Source organism: Pleurodeles waltl, chromosome 6 (assembly GCF_031143425.1).
Source record: "Pleurodeles waltl isolate 20211129_DDA chromosome 6, aPleWal1.hap1.20221129, whole genome shotgun sequence".
In the NCBI taxonomy this organism is placed as follows: Eukaryota; Metazoa; Chordata; class Amphibia; order Caudata; family Salamandridae; genus Pleurodeles; species Pleurodeles waltl.
In genome coordinates, this window is record NC_090445.1 from 428,251,853 (window position 1) to 428,267,525 (window position 15,673).

General features: G+C 43.9%; 1 protein-coding gene across 1 annotated transcript in view; it reads left to right on the top strand.

The window, feature by feature from the left end:
* Positions 1-1,576: 1,576 nt before the first annotated feature.
* Positions 1,577-15,673, top strand: part of LOC138299840 (lumican-like) — an 81,194-nt gene continuing 67,097 nt past the window's right edge. Inside the window, exon 1 of the mRNA XM_069238440.1 lies at positions 1,577-1,767. The gene's annotated coding sequence lies outside the window, so the exon portion shown is untranslated. The remainder of the gene's footprint in view (positions 1,768-15,673) is intronic.

Here is a 15,673-nt window from a genome sequence, read left to right on the forward strand (position 1 = left end):
CCCAAGTCAAAAGGAATGTGTCTCAGTAATGCCACCCTAAAAACTCGCAGCAGCTGAAAACTAGACACCTATTACCATTCTCAGGTACAAATATAACATCAGTGCCCTGCAAGCCCACTTCTCCATATGCCTGCCACCTCACCACCTGAAAAACTTGCACCACTACATAACTGTGCAGCTGCTTTCTGACCTTCCCTCGCCTTTCCTCGCCCTGTAGAATTCTCCTTCACCTCAGATCTCAACAAACCCAAATTACCTCAAATTGAAAAGCCCCAGAAAATAACGACATAATTAAATAAAACAGTACCAACTTTAGGCAAAACTTCCACTAAATGTACGAACAATTAGACCATTATCAGTCTCCACACCAGTTGCAGTGCAGAGCAGTGTCAGGATTGGCTGGGAGTGCCCAGCCAGGGCACTCCCAGGCAGACTGGGAGCATGTGCAGGCTCTCTCCAGCCCAGCAACTGTGTTGCTAGGTTGGAGAGAGCGCTGTGAGCATGTGTGTTTGGCCGGCCGTACACACTTTTCCGCCCTATTGGAGAAGCCGCCCCTGCTCCACACCCTACTTCCACTAATAACCTCTCTTGGTAATATATTTTTTTGTATATGTTTATTGAGAAGTACATGTCAATATATAAACAATGTGTTAAAAAGAGAAACAATACATCAAATTATGGTCACATAGTAATATTGGTAATATTTTAAAATACACAAAACAAATGTCGAGGCTGTATTAAAACAGCTACGTTTATCACGATAATTTAAACCAAAAACTAGGAATACAAAGAGATAAATATAGTCACCTGCAAAGATGTAACAGGCACACCCAGGCACTGAAAATACTTCCTGCCCACACCCTGAAGCACTAGTACTGTCCCTTTAAATTCATAGCAGTTCCGCCGGGGAGCGCCATCACCATCAGGACGGGCCCGTTCATAAAACCTGATAAGTCCCACAAGTCACGATTTTTAGGAGTCCGCTACTAGCTGGTGCCAAATTATAAGGAAAGGCCTCAAGAACTACTCGTACGCTGTGGATATGGATTTCTCCAGTTGCATTTTTGTTTAGCCTGGTGCTCTGAATATCTTTGCACGGTTCCTGTCATATTAAACTCACAACGGGTTTTCTATTATAGCGTTTCTGTTCTTCTCAAAAGGTGAAGGGTTTAACACCTAAATGGTATTCGGTGAAAGTTTGTAATGCACGTGCCAAGTCTGTAGAAGAGGTCAAAGTTATTCACTTATTCCTCACCGTCCAACCACCCTCCCCGGTTAGTACGGCCCTGCTATTAATGCCCATAACCAGCTGCAAGCCCCCGGGCCCCTCTTTATCATGTGTGGGTTATTATGGGGTTACTGTATGCGCAGCACCCCCTAATAACCGACCCTGGATCATTAAGGGTCTGCCTGAGGCCTAATCGTCTCATTATGAGGATGGGGCCTGTTCCCCTTCATCATGAGGCCATTATTCCTCAAGGCAGACTCTGATGATGTCACGGCTGACAGCTGGCGCCGACGATGGCTTTCTCATGGTTGGGTTCAAGTCCCGGCTCGCCTGAAGTGGCCTGAAGGAATGATCTCCAGATGTGCTCTCAGGGGCCCAGCAGATATAAGAGCACTGTGGCCCGAGCAGGGCAGAGAAGCCTGGCCCAGGTATACCCCGGCTAGCACTGCCAGGCAGGCCTAGGCCGTGAAAGCTCAACGCGCCCACCCATCGGCCTGACCTGGCCTAGACCGTAACAAGAACTCAGATCCCTGTAGCAGGTAAGCGCCATCTTTCTCTTCATTTGTGTGATCGTTAGTTGGCTTCCGCATAGCACCCGGGTGAGTAATGCGGTCACATTGTAAATCATTTTTAATGAACCCTATTGGATTAAATAAACCTGTGTTTGTAATCTGCTACGCAGAACTAAATCGAAACCGACGAGATTTATGTGGCCCATAAGCTTATATGACTTTAGGCTGCACAGCGTAAATCTATTGGTCCTTCGCGTCAGATTGTAAATCCATGCTTCTCGTCAGCATATAGGATTACGTTGCGTCTCAATCTGGGGGTGCCGTCAGAAGGCTGTGTCTATTGAATGAGGCTTATTGTGAACATGATGTTAATGTGCCCCACAGCGTTACAAACTACAAGTGAGGTTTTCTTAAAATAATGGAATGACTGTACACACGTACTTTTCATGGGCCTCGGTTTATTCGTGAATCACTGTGTTTTGTACCCGCCTTTAAATTCACTTTATAAATCTGCACTGTTATGTTTTCAGTCAGACTGCAGACTTGTTCGTGTAACTCACCTGGCCGCGCTATACAGTCCTCACACCCGCGGAGTGATTGGATGTGAATGGTACAACATATTGGGTGAAGTGTTGGCTCGCGCGATTTGACATCCCATGAAAGCTGGGAAGAAAAGAACCTCAGTGGATTGCCATGGGCTAAAAATCTTTAATTTTTCAAAGGCCTTACATTCTTTCAGGGGCCAAAAACGTCCTCCTCAAAGCGCTTCAAAGCCCCGTCGGGAGTAGCAAGGACTGTATAGATGTAAACGCAACGGAGTCGTTAGCTAACCGGAGGGCACAACGATGAACATCGAAAACCCTTCTCCCCCATCCAGAATATATCGAGGAGCTCCTGAGATTTGCATCCATCATGCACAACTGTGAAGCCGTCACGCCCAAAGCAGCTTTGTTTAATGACGACGTAGTTCTGGCTTGTTACGTTTCAAGTTTGGGCTCTAAAACCGGTGGTATGAAGTTGCGAGCAGATCTAGATAGACTACAAAAGGCTTTGCACGAACTCTAGTAAAATAAAGTGCATTGAACATTCTTGGAAAGACTCTGGGCGCTGGTTCAGCCCCTTCTGAAGAATCCTTGCATCCCACGCGGCCGCTCCTTGGCCTGCAGTTCATTGATGTGGGTGTCTGGCATTTCCCTAAAAATAACCCATAAGCAAAGGAGAGACCAGAACTTTAAAGGGGCTAGAGAGGGAGTCTGCTCTAGGTTACCACGGGCCTGCTCAGCTACTCCTGAAGAGTACGTGCTCGGTCTTCTGTATAGTACTTAATAATTGGTCAGGGCACTCCCAGTTTTGGAAGGGACAAGAGCTGAGGTAATGTGAGGTGACGTGATTTACCCAGGAGCACACTAGGAGGTCAAAGGGGAAAGCTGGAAAAATAGTTAAGCCCCACTGGCTTCTCCATCGATAGATTAACCACTAAACTGGATCTCTACTGAATGTAGTAAGGAGTGCATAGTGTGCAAATATTTTAAACCTACCTCTCTAACCTCCGAGGCAACAAACGCTCTAGATATCTCTTCTAGTACAGATTAAAGCAGGAGTATAGGGGCATCTGGAAATTAGGCTCTTTTAAAAACAAATTAAATATGTGCACCTTTTATCCTGTTCACATATCTATCATTTAAGACCTAAGGGCCGTTATATTTAAGGAAGGAAAAAAGACAGTCTTGCTTAAGGTCACACAATGTGCCAAGGGACGAGATGGGTTACTTGACATCCCAACTGCCGAACTGTAGCTGAGATTTCTTTTTTTTTTTGGGGGGGGGGGGAGGCGGAGGGTAGGAAGGGTGGGGACCGGCCATGTGTGAATAGGTTTGTATATAAACAATGTTTAACATTGTAAAATACAGCGACGTGCAGTTTGATGTACGTTTATCATTAATTTTGATATTTTGTAAAAAACATGACTAGGATTTTCCACCGTTGGGCCCACATATTTTTTTCATGCAGAATATTTAAAAACAACATTATGCATATTTTCATATATATTTCTGCGGCTTTGGACAGCCTCTACCTATCATGAACTGTTTGTGGTGTACAGAATAATTGTCCAAGAGCGCTGGCTCGCGTTGACCTCTAGAATGGTCAAGTATCAAACATATATGAAGGAGCAGTCAAAATGCATTAATCAAAATATGGGAATTGTGATGCTGCATGCAATAGGGGTGGGGTCAGTAAGCGTGGGGGCGGGGTCAAAGCTGTGGCTAAAAGAACCCAACATATTCTGTAAGTTTTTTGGTCTTTCACTGTCAGGTAGATACATATAAAATAATGCACAGCTTAAATGAAAAATAAATAAAAGAAAGTGGATACTCTGTGGGAAATGCACCACAGTACATTAGGAATCCTCTATTAGTTTATGCAGAAAAAGGTTTAGGATAAAACAGCGCTTCCAAAATATAGATTTTAGCAATACCCTCACTGTGCATAATGCAATTATTTTTACATAACTGTCCCTTCAACACCTCTTCAGGGGTAGTAAGCACTTAATAAACATGCACTTCACAGCTCAGTTAACTCTTTGCACTAGCACTCAAAAAGAATAAAATCTTTGTCATTATAAAGCTTTGAGTGCATAGTTCAATTAAAGCCAATACCACTCCCACACATCCTTTACATTTGCAGATTACCCTTTACATTTGTAGATTAACTCCTTGTGCACATCTGAATTTCTGTCAGGCAAGCAGGCACCCTGACAATAAGGCCTGTTTAGCTGTCTTCCCTGCTTCTATTTCGAGCACAGGAGGCACAGTGAATGGCACTTCAGTTGAAGCATTTAAACTATCGAAATTGCCCATCCCGGGATGGTGGTCTTTTTACGAAAGTAGGGGAATGTTTTTTCATAAATCGTTGTGCCCCTCCGATCCCGCCTACTTCGACCTCTGATATGGAGTGTATTAAACACTTCCCTTGGATATATCATATCTAGTTCTAGTCCCCTGCCTTTGCTCCTCTTCTAGACAACTACTTTATCTATATTGGTGCTATGTTTATTAATACTAGAGTATATGTTGTGGGGCCACACTTCTGATATCACAATCATAACAAATTTATTTCAGTTCAAATACACCATAAAATACAGTTTATAGAATGAAAACAATAATAAATAGAAAAATATAACAGTAAGAAATCCACAAATTGATAAGTTCATGAATTTAGTAAAGTTAAAAGCCATATACTTAAGTGCTTCATTAATAGATAACACATTTCTTTGCTTCACAGTTGCACATACAATTGCCTACCAGAGTAGCAAACCAGAAAGGCACAATAACAAAAATTAATAAAAAAGCAGGATTATAACCAGTAAAACTTAAGGATCTCAACAAAGGAGTAAGACATTTATCTCAAGGGATTTTTATAAAACTTGCAAAAAAAGTGCACAAAAGTTTGAACAGACAGTTGATCACAAGGACAGGGGATAGTAAAATCAAATATTGTTGAACCTTTTGAAAAAGATAACAAAGTGCATAGAACTCATTCTTAATTTTGTTAATAACCGTTTTAATAACAAATGGGACCAAACTGAAGGTTTCTTAATATCTGCCCAAACCTTTAAATTGAAAGAATTCCCTCTTTGCCAAGGGCTTGTCTTTTGAATGTGACATGGTTGCATGAATATATCAGGCCTCTACAAAGTGGAGATTTTTTTATATATATTTAAACCAATAAATCTTTAGGTAGCCACTGAGCTTCATACTTCTGATATGTCACAATTGGCGTCTTCAACAAGTTTTGATAAGAAGAATGTGGTGTACAGAGCATAGATATCTGAGCCTGAAACTGCTTGTTCAATTGTGTTCTGGTGTTGCTGCATCTTCTGCTATGTTTTGCTTATGACCTCACATATTACATCACTCACAGCACGTTCTATGACATCATTGATGACAACTCAAATGATATAATTGATGACATCACTGATGGCATCATCCAATGAGTGTGCTAGTTTATTTTATAGTTTACATACACCCTATGTCCATCTAAGGGGTGAAAGTGTATACAAAACACACATTCTCCTAATGCATCATAGGTGTGTAGAGGTATTGATTACGTTGTAAATCTTTGCATTCAGGAGTAACTCTGTGTGCAGATGACAGCTGACAACTTGTGTTTAGCATATATATAAGTTTTTTGGTTCTGCAGAAAAAGTTTCTAACAGGGCAAAAATACTACTTAGTAGATACTAAGGGGCATATTTACAAGTGGTTTGTGCCACTGGTGCATCTCTTTTCATGACGCACCGTTGGCTCAAGCTGCAGATCCATATCTACAAGCCCACGCAAAGCCACTTTGCGTGGCTTTTCATGGCCTTGTAGATATGAAGTAAGGTAGCCCATGCAAGTCACTGCACTCCCATACTCTGCATCAAGGAGGCATTTCATGGGCATTGCAGTGGGTGTTCCCATGCAACACCCATGGATTTTGATGCATTCCGAGAGTCACAAGGATTTGTACACCTGGGAATGCGTCAAAAGCCTACACCTCCCAGGTGTAACAAGGAGAAATAATGTTCTTTCTCCTTGTTTTTTTTGTCTTTCTTTGTGTGCTGCAAAATGCAGCACACATAGTAGGAAACACCTTCATTGATTGTTTTTATGTAGGACTGTGTCCCTTCCTGTACAAAACAATGGTTCCTACAATGCAAGGCAGCTAATTGTGTGCCAGCAGAAGTGGACAGGAATGTGCGGCATCTCATAGGCCCTGCACCAAAATGTTGTACATAAGTCCCTAAGGAGCATATTTACAAGCAGCTTGCAGTGCCAGTGCGTCACTTTACGTGATGCATAGGCAGCGCAGACCCATATCTACAAGGCCATGCAGAGCCACTTTGAATGGATTTTATTGGCCTTGTAGTTATAGAGTAAGGCGACACAGGGCAAGTCTCTGTGTTGCCTTACTCCGTGCCAAAGATGCGTTTCAAGGGCATTGTGGTGGGTATTCCCATACAGCACCCATAGATTTTGATGTATTCCCAGATTTACAAGGATTTATAAACCTGGGATGAGTCAAAAGCCTGAGGTGTAACAAGCAGAAATGACGTTATTGCTCCTAGTTTTTTGCTCTTTCTATGTGTGCTGCATTCTGCAGCACTTATAGAAGGAGTAAAACACCTCTATTGAATGCTTTTGTGCAGGAAGATGTGCCTTCCTGCACAAAAACAATTGCTACAGTGCAGACGGCCTTGGATGTCTGTATTGGTGCAAGCCAGCCAATCATGCACCCATGCAATGGTAGAGGACAGGAATGCTCCGTATCTTATAGGTACAGCGCATTTGTGCCCTTTTGTTTTGATGCAGGGCAGTGCCGCAAGAAACCTTGTGGCGCTGCCCTGCACCAAATGTTATAAATAAGCCCCTAAGTATTGTAACGAGCTTTGAGTTATTAGACAGGATTGTCTCAGCATGATATTTTCTACAATTTCTACATAACATAGAAGACTGTGTGCACTGGGTACTAACCTATGTACACGTGCTTCTTTTGCTTCAGAAGATTGGCTACCTGTAGAGTTTTCACCTCAGTATGAAGGCTGCAGGTAGTATAATCTTTAGCACCTTCAGACCCTGGTTATGTTAATACTCTTTGGGGTAGAGTTTTATTGCCTTGCAAACTGTGTAGTACAGGGTAAATTTTCTCCATACAGAGAATGGTATTTACAGTACCCACTTCTCTACTCATATCAACTTCATGGCTCAGTCGGTGACTGTCAGGTGTTTGATACAGATTAAAGCTGTCTGCAGTAGGGCATTCATTTTGGAACGTTCAGTATTTTTAGGAACATGGCTTTCTCTGAAACATTGTGTACAGATTCAACACCGTATGCAATGTGGGTTTCCCATATATCTGTGGTTGATTGTTAATGTGAACTACGCTATCTGTGAAGTATATGATATATCTTCAATGTTGCACATAACCCTTGCTTTCTACACCTAAGGGAGTTGTGTCTGTGATGACATTAATGATGCCTCATATTCTTCTGAGCTATTTCGTACTTACTTTCAGGCCTCTAAACATGCAAAATATGTATAAAAACGAAGCTTGGCTGCTGTCATCAATTATGTCATTTGAGATGTCATGAGTGATGTCATAAATTATGTCATGAGTGATGTAATATGTGAGGTCATAAGCAGTGCATGGCGGGGGCACAAATTGTAGTTAGCGCTGCTAACTATAACCTGTGAATTTCTGTGTTTTTTTCAGTTAAAAACGCCAATGTTGTCACTGACATAGTCACCTAACTATAACATTACTTTAACCTTTTGTTTTTTTCTGCGAATTTCGATAAAAAAAAAAAAAGTAAAAACAGATCTTATTATCACACTTAACTATAATGTTACTTTAACCTTTGCTTTTCCAGTGACTTTTTAGTTTTTTTTTTTTAACGTAAAGTATATCCCTGGGGACCCCATTGCCAGGGCCTTATGTTTTTTGAAGCAGAGGGTAGTCAAGTGCCCCCCCTTCCTGAGACTTTGAATAGCCCTGAGTACCTCAGAGCCAAATCTCTTTTAAAGGGGAGCAGGGTCGCTGGGCCCGCTCTCTGAGCCTCAGGCCCTGGGGATCCCATTCCCCAAGGCCCTATGTATTTTCAAGTGGGGGCAAGTGCCCCCCCCCCCCTCAGCTTTATGAGGCCCTGGGGGCCCCATGCCCCAAAGCCTTTTTTTAAGAATTGGGGGGTCTTAGGGCCCTCTTCCCAAAGCCAAACTAGGGCTTGGGGAGCCCATTCCCGGAAGCTGAAACTTACAAAAAAGGTGAGGGGCCGTGTTGCCCCTCTCCCCAAGTCTCTTTAGGCCCTGGAAACCCCATCTTCCAGTGCCTTATGTCTTTTAAAGGGGACGGGCACTAAGTGGCCCCCTTCTTGAGCCTTATTAGCCCTGGGGACCCTAGGAGAGTAGGTGCCTGGTGCCCCAGCTGTCTCATATCTGCCCTCCTGCCTGCCTTCTCTCGCTCACTACCTTTTACGTTCACTATTTTTGCTTACTTTTTACTTTTACTTTTGTTGGGTGCTTCCCGCACCCCACAGCAACTTTCCGCTGCTTTGCAGCCCCTCCTGCCAAGCTCCGCCTCCCCCAGGACCTACTTTGTTTTACATACTTTTTACTTTTACTTTTGTTGGGTGCTGCCTGCACGCCACAGCAGCTTCCTGTCATTTTGTAGCCCCACCTCCTGAGCTCCATCTCCCTCCAGGACCTACTTAATGGTGGCTGCAGTACAACCCCATTGAGTAGATTGCCTGGTGCCCCAGCCGCCTCAGGTCCACTCTCCTGTCTGCCTCCTTTTTTACTATTTTTACTTACTTTACACTTTTGTTGGGTGCTGCTCTGCTCGCATGCGACAGTGGCTTCCTGTAATTTTGCAGCCCATCCTCCCAAGCTCCGCCTACCCCCAGGATTGACCTATTGGCAGCCACAGTACAACAGCACAGTGGGCCTGAAGGTGCACCAAAGGCAAGCCCGTATGCACCCATCTGCATTTGGACCGAGCCCAGCAGCAGAAATCCTGGTCCCCTACTACCTATAAATACTCCTCCGTGGAACTCCATCACCAGAACCACGGACGCAGAGAAGACCATTGCTTCAAGCTGCACCCAACACCATGATCAGGTCCTTTTAATGCTCACACTGCCACTTCTCATCTCATCCACACTCCAGCCGCACCCAGCACCACATCCAACCACCATATCAAGGCACCCACCATCTGCTACCAACCACTCACATGAATGCTACTCTACACCTGCCCTCTCAACAAACCCACCACTGAGGTTTGGGACCTCATCCACACACATGCACCAGACCTCACCCTCAACCTACACCATCCCACTCTCTCTGACGCCGCCGACAGAAACATCCAGCGCCTCAACGAATAGTTCACCACCTGCACCAAATAACCTTGCTCCCTGAAGGTCATCCCACCCAAGAGAACCCAAAAACATGTAAGCTGGTACACAGACACCCTCAGGATGACCAAGAGACACTGTAGACTGCTAGAAAGGAGGTGGCAAGCCTCTTAGAAGTCCCAGACATGAGCACCTACAAGAACTCACTCAGATCCTACCACCACAAACTGAACTGAAAGAGGCCAAGAAGAGGGCCCTATCTCAGAGAATCAAAGCTGGCAAAAACAAAACTAAAGATGTTTTCACAATCATCAAAAATTTCACCCACCCCACAGTTGCATCCAGCTCCATCATCCCATTGCAGGACCTCTGACTTGTTCCATGACAAAATCTCCCACATATACAAGAATTTCGATCCTCCACCTCTTCCCAAAACCCTTCCTCTTTCACCGGCTCCGCTACCTGAGCCTTTTAAAAGCCCTGGGAACCCCGTCCCCCAGAGCTATATCTCTTTAAAAGGGGAGGGGAGCCAAGTGATCCCATCATCCCCCATAGCCTTTTTTTTTTTTTTAAAGGGGAGGGGTATGCGGGCCCCCTCACCAAGCCATTATGGGCCCCATGGAGCCCTCACCAGTGACCAAAACTTGCAAAAAAGGGTAGGGGCCACACTGTCCCCCTCCCTAAGTCTCTTTAGGCCCTGGGGACTCCAACATCAAAGGGCCTTTTCTTATTAAAGGGGAGAGGAGCCACATTGCCCTCCTCCCCAAGCCGTGCTAGGCCCTGGGGACCCCATCCCCAGGGCCACTATCTAAAATAAAGGAGAGGTTGGCCACACAGACTCTCTTCCCCAGCTCTTTCCGGGCCCGGGGATCTGATCTCCTGGTGCCTGCATTATTAAAGGTAGGTGCCCTGGTGCCCACCCAGGACACCCACCACATTAGGGGCCACATAGGGAGCCCGAAGGCCTCCACGGCCCCAACTGGCTTCCCGCATGCAGTGGGAGCAGCATTGCTCCTGCCCGCAGCGAGCAGCTACCTATGCTGCATCTACCGAGTGAGAGCAATGTTTTGATCTGTTTCTCTGCCCTCATCACTGCATCAGTACATCATATGGAGATTTTTTTTACTTTTAGATACACAATGATGTCTCATATTTACAATTTTATGCAAAGATGGGTAGAGTAAATGATTTACCCTGAAGCGATTAGAGTCCTAGTCCTCTGGTTCAAAAGAGAGCTGCTTAGCCATTAAACCATGTCTTTTTATTAGAATTATCTGATAATGAATATGAAGAAAAATAGTGAAAATGTGAAAATATGAAATCACTAACCCTAGCAGTTGAAGTTATGGTAGACATTATCAATTTAGGTTTAAGGGCCTGGCTTGTAAACCACAGGGATTTGCCCTATCTTTTCCTATAAAAAAAGGGGTGCAATAGCCAATATTATGCTTTTCTAACAAACTAGAGGTGTCTTTGGTGTTCAAAGTTTTATTAACATGAGGAATTATGGGTGCCTTCAAAACAAGTTACTAGGGGAAGACAGCCTGCTATATTTCTTTATAGTCCCCCTTGCTTCAGGGCTACTTTACCTTAGATTTTGTAAAATAACTCCAGCCACAACATTAATGTAAAACTCTGTGCTTTTCTAGTTCCTAATGCATCGTGGCTTCAATTATTTTAGTTCCCCTTTTACGCTCCTGGGCTACAGGATCTACCGTAATTTAATGTTAAGGTCAACGAAGACTAGAACTGAAAAAAAACTGTATCTTGGTACTACAGGGTCACAGTCAAAAGTTTCGGAGGCTCTTCCCTTTTACTTTACAGATAGTGTCAGGTTATATCTAATCTATAAAGACCAATGGCTCCTGGTTTGATAGCCATTTTCAGGAAATGTCTACTTTCTCAGGCGGCCAGCACAGTTAGAGTCATTGGGTTGTATTGGAAGAGGAATCGCTCTGCATTCACCATTCACTGTCAGGTTCTCTTTGGTACCCAAGACTGAAAAGCCTCTGCTCAATTCTTGTATCAACTGTTAGCATCTTTGGCTGCTCATGGGGACCATGTGCCCTGGGGATTGCACAGTTACAGTAGTGGAGGCTTATAAGTCCACTACCCTAAGTCATAGGGCCTGACTGAAATCTCGGCGGATGGGTTACTCTATCACCACAAACGTGACCATTAGTCCATGCACTGTATTACAATTTCCAAAGGACATAATGGGATTGTAATACGATGGGCAGAATATCCATCACATTTGTGACAGAGTAACCCTGTCCGCCAAGATCTAAATCATGCCCATAGTCCTCTTGCTCACTCTGGCTCCCCCACTTGAGAGTTCAAATTGCAGTGAGTACTTGAGTTGTTGACGTCATAGACGCACTGGCGATGGTTGCTGATTACCAGTAGCATCAAAATGTGGCTTGGAGCACCAGTGCATGTGGAAGCCAGTGGGATGGGTCTGTCTCCCAGTTATGGGCCCTCATTGTTCTAAACCTTTGGTGGCAAGTCATTGAAAGTAGGGCTTCCACTGCATAAAATGGTTTATGCCTAATGGGTGGAAGGGTGTTATGTATTCCACATCCTAACTTCTAAATAAGTTAATGAGTAGACAGATGGGGAAGGAGGAAGAAGGTTATGAGAGGTGAAGGAAGAGGTTTATGGCCACAGTGCTGGACCTCTATGGGTACCACACCAGTCAGCAGTTACTCACCCCTTCTGTCAAGACTGCAGATTTTACTTTCGGTATTTTATTTTAAGCCACACTTGAGGTAGGAAGAACATGGTCAGTTTATGGGGGATAGGATGGATTGTATTTGTGGGTTCAGTAAACCATGCCTCCACTAAAGCAAAAAAAAGTCACCTCCATTTACAAATTACATTGACACCAACCAGTCAGCACTCCTGCAATCCGTCTACGAAAAGTACTCCTCAAGACTTGGCAGGGTGACATTTTGGTGCCTCCTTATTACCAGGTGTAGACTTGGGCTCAGTGAGGAATGCACTACTTTTGTTATCCTGGTGGTTCTCAGGAAATAGGGGCCACAGAAACAAGCCAAGTAGGAAACCACCGTAGACAAAACAGAATGCAAAGTGGGGCAGCAGCATACATCAGAGTGCTGTCATCCCTGCAAGAGGCAGGGATTGCAGGCATCATAAGACGTATGTCTTCACACGTGTACTCTTCGTTTTAACTGTTGGAATTGAGTCATAATCAATACAAGGTCAGAAGCAAACATGTAAATAAGAGTCCCAACTGTGAGGCCTAGTCATGTCATGGAAACATCTGAGTGAATATTGAAATTGATGAGTGCCTTTTCCAAATCGCAGGATTCTTAGAAATCTCCTTCCAATTGAAGTCTCCTTGAAAGCATGTATGAACTTGTGACATTCTGAGACCTGCTTTTAAACAGTGATTTCCTGTATATAGAGGAAAATTCAGGTAGGCATTTTTCTGAGATGACAACCCCGTGGCTTAGCACGTGCTGTCATGTCCTACATCACCACCACCACTGGCACAGGATTTTTTTATCACTTCATTTCTCACTCTAATTTCCTAGCCTGCAGGGCCCTTCATCTACAGGGCCTATTGTGGAAGCATGTGTAGCCATTAAGGTGGCACTCTCAGACTTTTCTATCAGAGGAGCAGAATCCATTGTAGCAGCTCTTGAGCTATCCAGATCATTTGCCAAAGCAAGGGTGCGAGACAGAGCCTTGCCAGGTTCTATCAAAATGAAGCATCTAAGTGGTAAATGATCAAATCCCTGCTCCCACTATCAATACAACACCATGTACTTCTAATGTGAAAACGTCCTGCAATGAGAACGTCCATGGGAATATCTAGTCTTTGCGTGGCATGACACAGAAACGTTCGAAGTCTGTGTTCCGTGAAGGTTGCACATACACTTTGTGGTATATGCCTACCATGGATATCGACTCGCCAAGACACCAAGGCCACCAACTGTGCCAGTGGTACTAAAGAACAAGTCAGGGTTAGCAGTAGCTACACCTATGTGATGCATTAGTGCCACAGAAGTAGTCTGGTACCTAATCTGTATTATTGGATGGGATGTGGCCTTAGGGTGACCAAACATCCTGAATTTCCCTGGACAGTCCTAGTTTTCAAAGTATTTGTCCCTGGGTAACAACACCTTTTTGTGAAGTGCATTCATGTACCGGTTTTTGATGTGGGTCCGTTGAACTCGTGCATGACAGTTCAGTGCTCACGTTTCCACTGACCCTTTTTAGGGTCAAGCACAAAGTGCTCTGTCCCTGTTGTTATCTCTCTACAGGCTTGTAACCACGGCCTTGTCAAGCCAATCACTTTGGTTGGTTCGTGGGCTTGCCTTTTTACAATTTCTTCATTTCATTAATGAAAGGCATGCATACGTCCTGCCTTTTCCGGTGCTTAGCCCTCCTCGAGCGCACCATCCAACTACTGAAAACAAGCAAGGCTCCGTGTTGTCAGCATGGTTTCTGGACTACTTTGTTACATGGATATTTGCACTTTTGTGGGTTACATGGATAATTGCACTTTTGCCGATACGTTTCACTGCAAGCGAACTTCTGTTTCCCTTTGTGTGTTTGCTTTGCACTCATGGCGGATGTCGACTCGCTTATGTGAAACTGTTTTACTTTTCAGTTTATGTGGCAAGAAAAGTCAGGTTAGGAGTTTACAAAGCTAATAGCTTTAACTCAAGTAAATGCTGGACCCATTGCATTGCAAATGCTTGTTTCATACGAGGGACAGAAGTTTTGTACTTGAAAGAGTCGCCTCTAGTGCTGGCTCATTCGCACAGCAGGTTTTAATGAGGGGTGAATCAGTATCCACTGCATCAACAGCATGCCCCTAGGAGCCATCCTGCCATGGTAAGGTTGTGAATGGCAGAGTAAGGTGCACTCAAAGACCCGGACGTCCGGAAGTTGGAGACTGGAGAGGCAATGGTGAGGGCTAGCAGGAGGCATCTTACTCAGGCCACTGGGAATTTAGGGTGAACTGCCCATCTCCCCACAACCTCCACCTCCCCCTTACAGAAACACGTATTGAAGCGTATCCAGTTGTTTCTTCCATTTGACTACAGTATTTTCAATCTTGTTTCACTAACATAGATAAAGGACTACAATTCCCAGATTGCAAAGTAAAATCAGATTGAATATCAGCTCGTCTTAAGTTTTTGAAAAATGGAACAAGATGCCCAAAAACTGAAACACCGTTTTTTGGTTTTATTATATGTAGTCTCTGTAATATATTTGTATTTTATTCCTGTATACTCTTATATCTCGAGTGCTGTCATTGTGATACTTCAAGGTTTACGGTAGGTGCTAAAGTTTAGTCCTATTTCTAGCACTGTCCTGGTTTTTGGTTCTAAAAATCTACTCACTTTAGCCCTCTTACACCACAAAGTGGAACAAGAGCGACTGCTCTCTGCAGAACCATAAACGTTAATAGCAGAGGGCATAGCTTAGTGAGGTTTGGGGGAGGAAGGGTGTGAATGTCAAATTTACAAAGTGAAAATGCGGTGGGATGCAATGTGGAGGGTTGAGAAGACCAAGGTTCCTGATGGAATGTTCCTGTGAGGAACACGTTCTGTACTGATTTGCATTAGGTGGGCCTCTCTCTAGAGTGGCACAGTGGGCTAAAAACACTGAGTTGCAATGCTACCCCGAGAGATTACCAGTGGTTAGACTATTTGCAAGCATTTGTCCCATTACCTTTAGGGTGTTTGATTGGCAGTAGTAAGTCTAGAAACCTGTAACTGGTGCAGCTTTCCAAGCCTCCTACTGCCAATGTTCCAAAAGTAGTACATTTACAGCCATTCAGAAGTACTTTCATAGGTGTAGATTTACTACGTTTTTGGTTTCCGATCCAAAAAATAAGGCCCATATTTATATTTTTTTAGCGCCACATTTGCGATGTTTTTTGACGCAAAATTGGTGCAAACTTACAAAATACTACTGTATTTTGTAAGTTTGCACTGCTTTTGCATCAAAATATGATGCAAATGGGGCACTAAAAAAGCATAAATATGGGTCTAAATATGTTAAAAC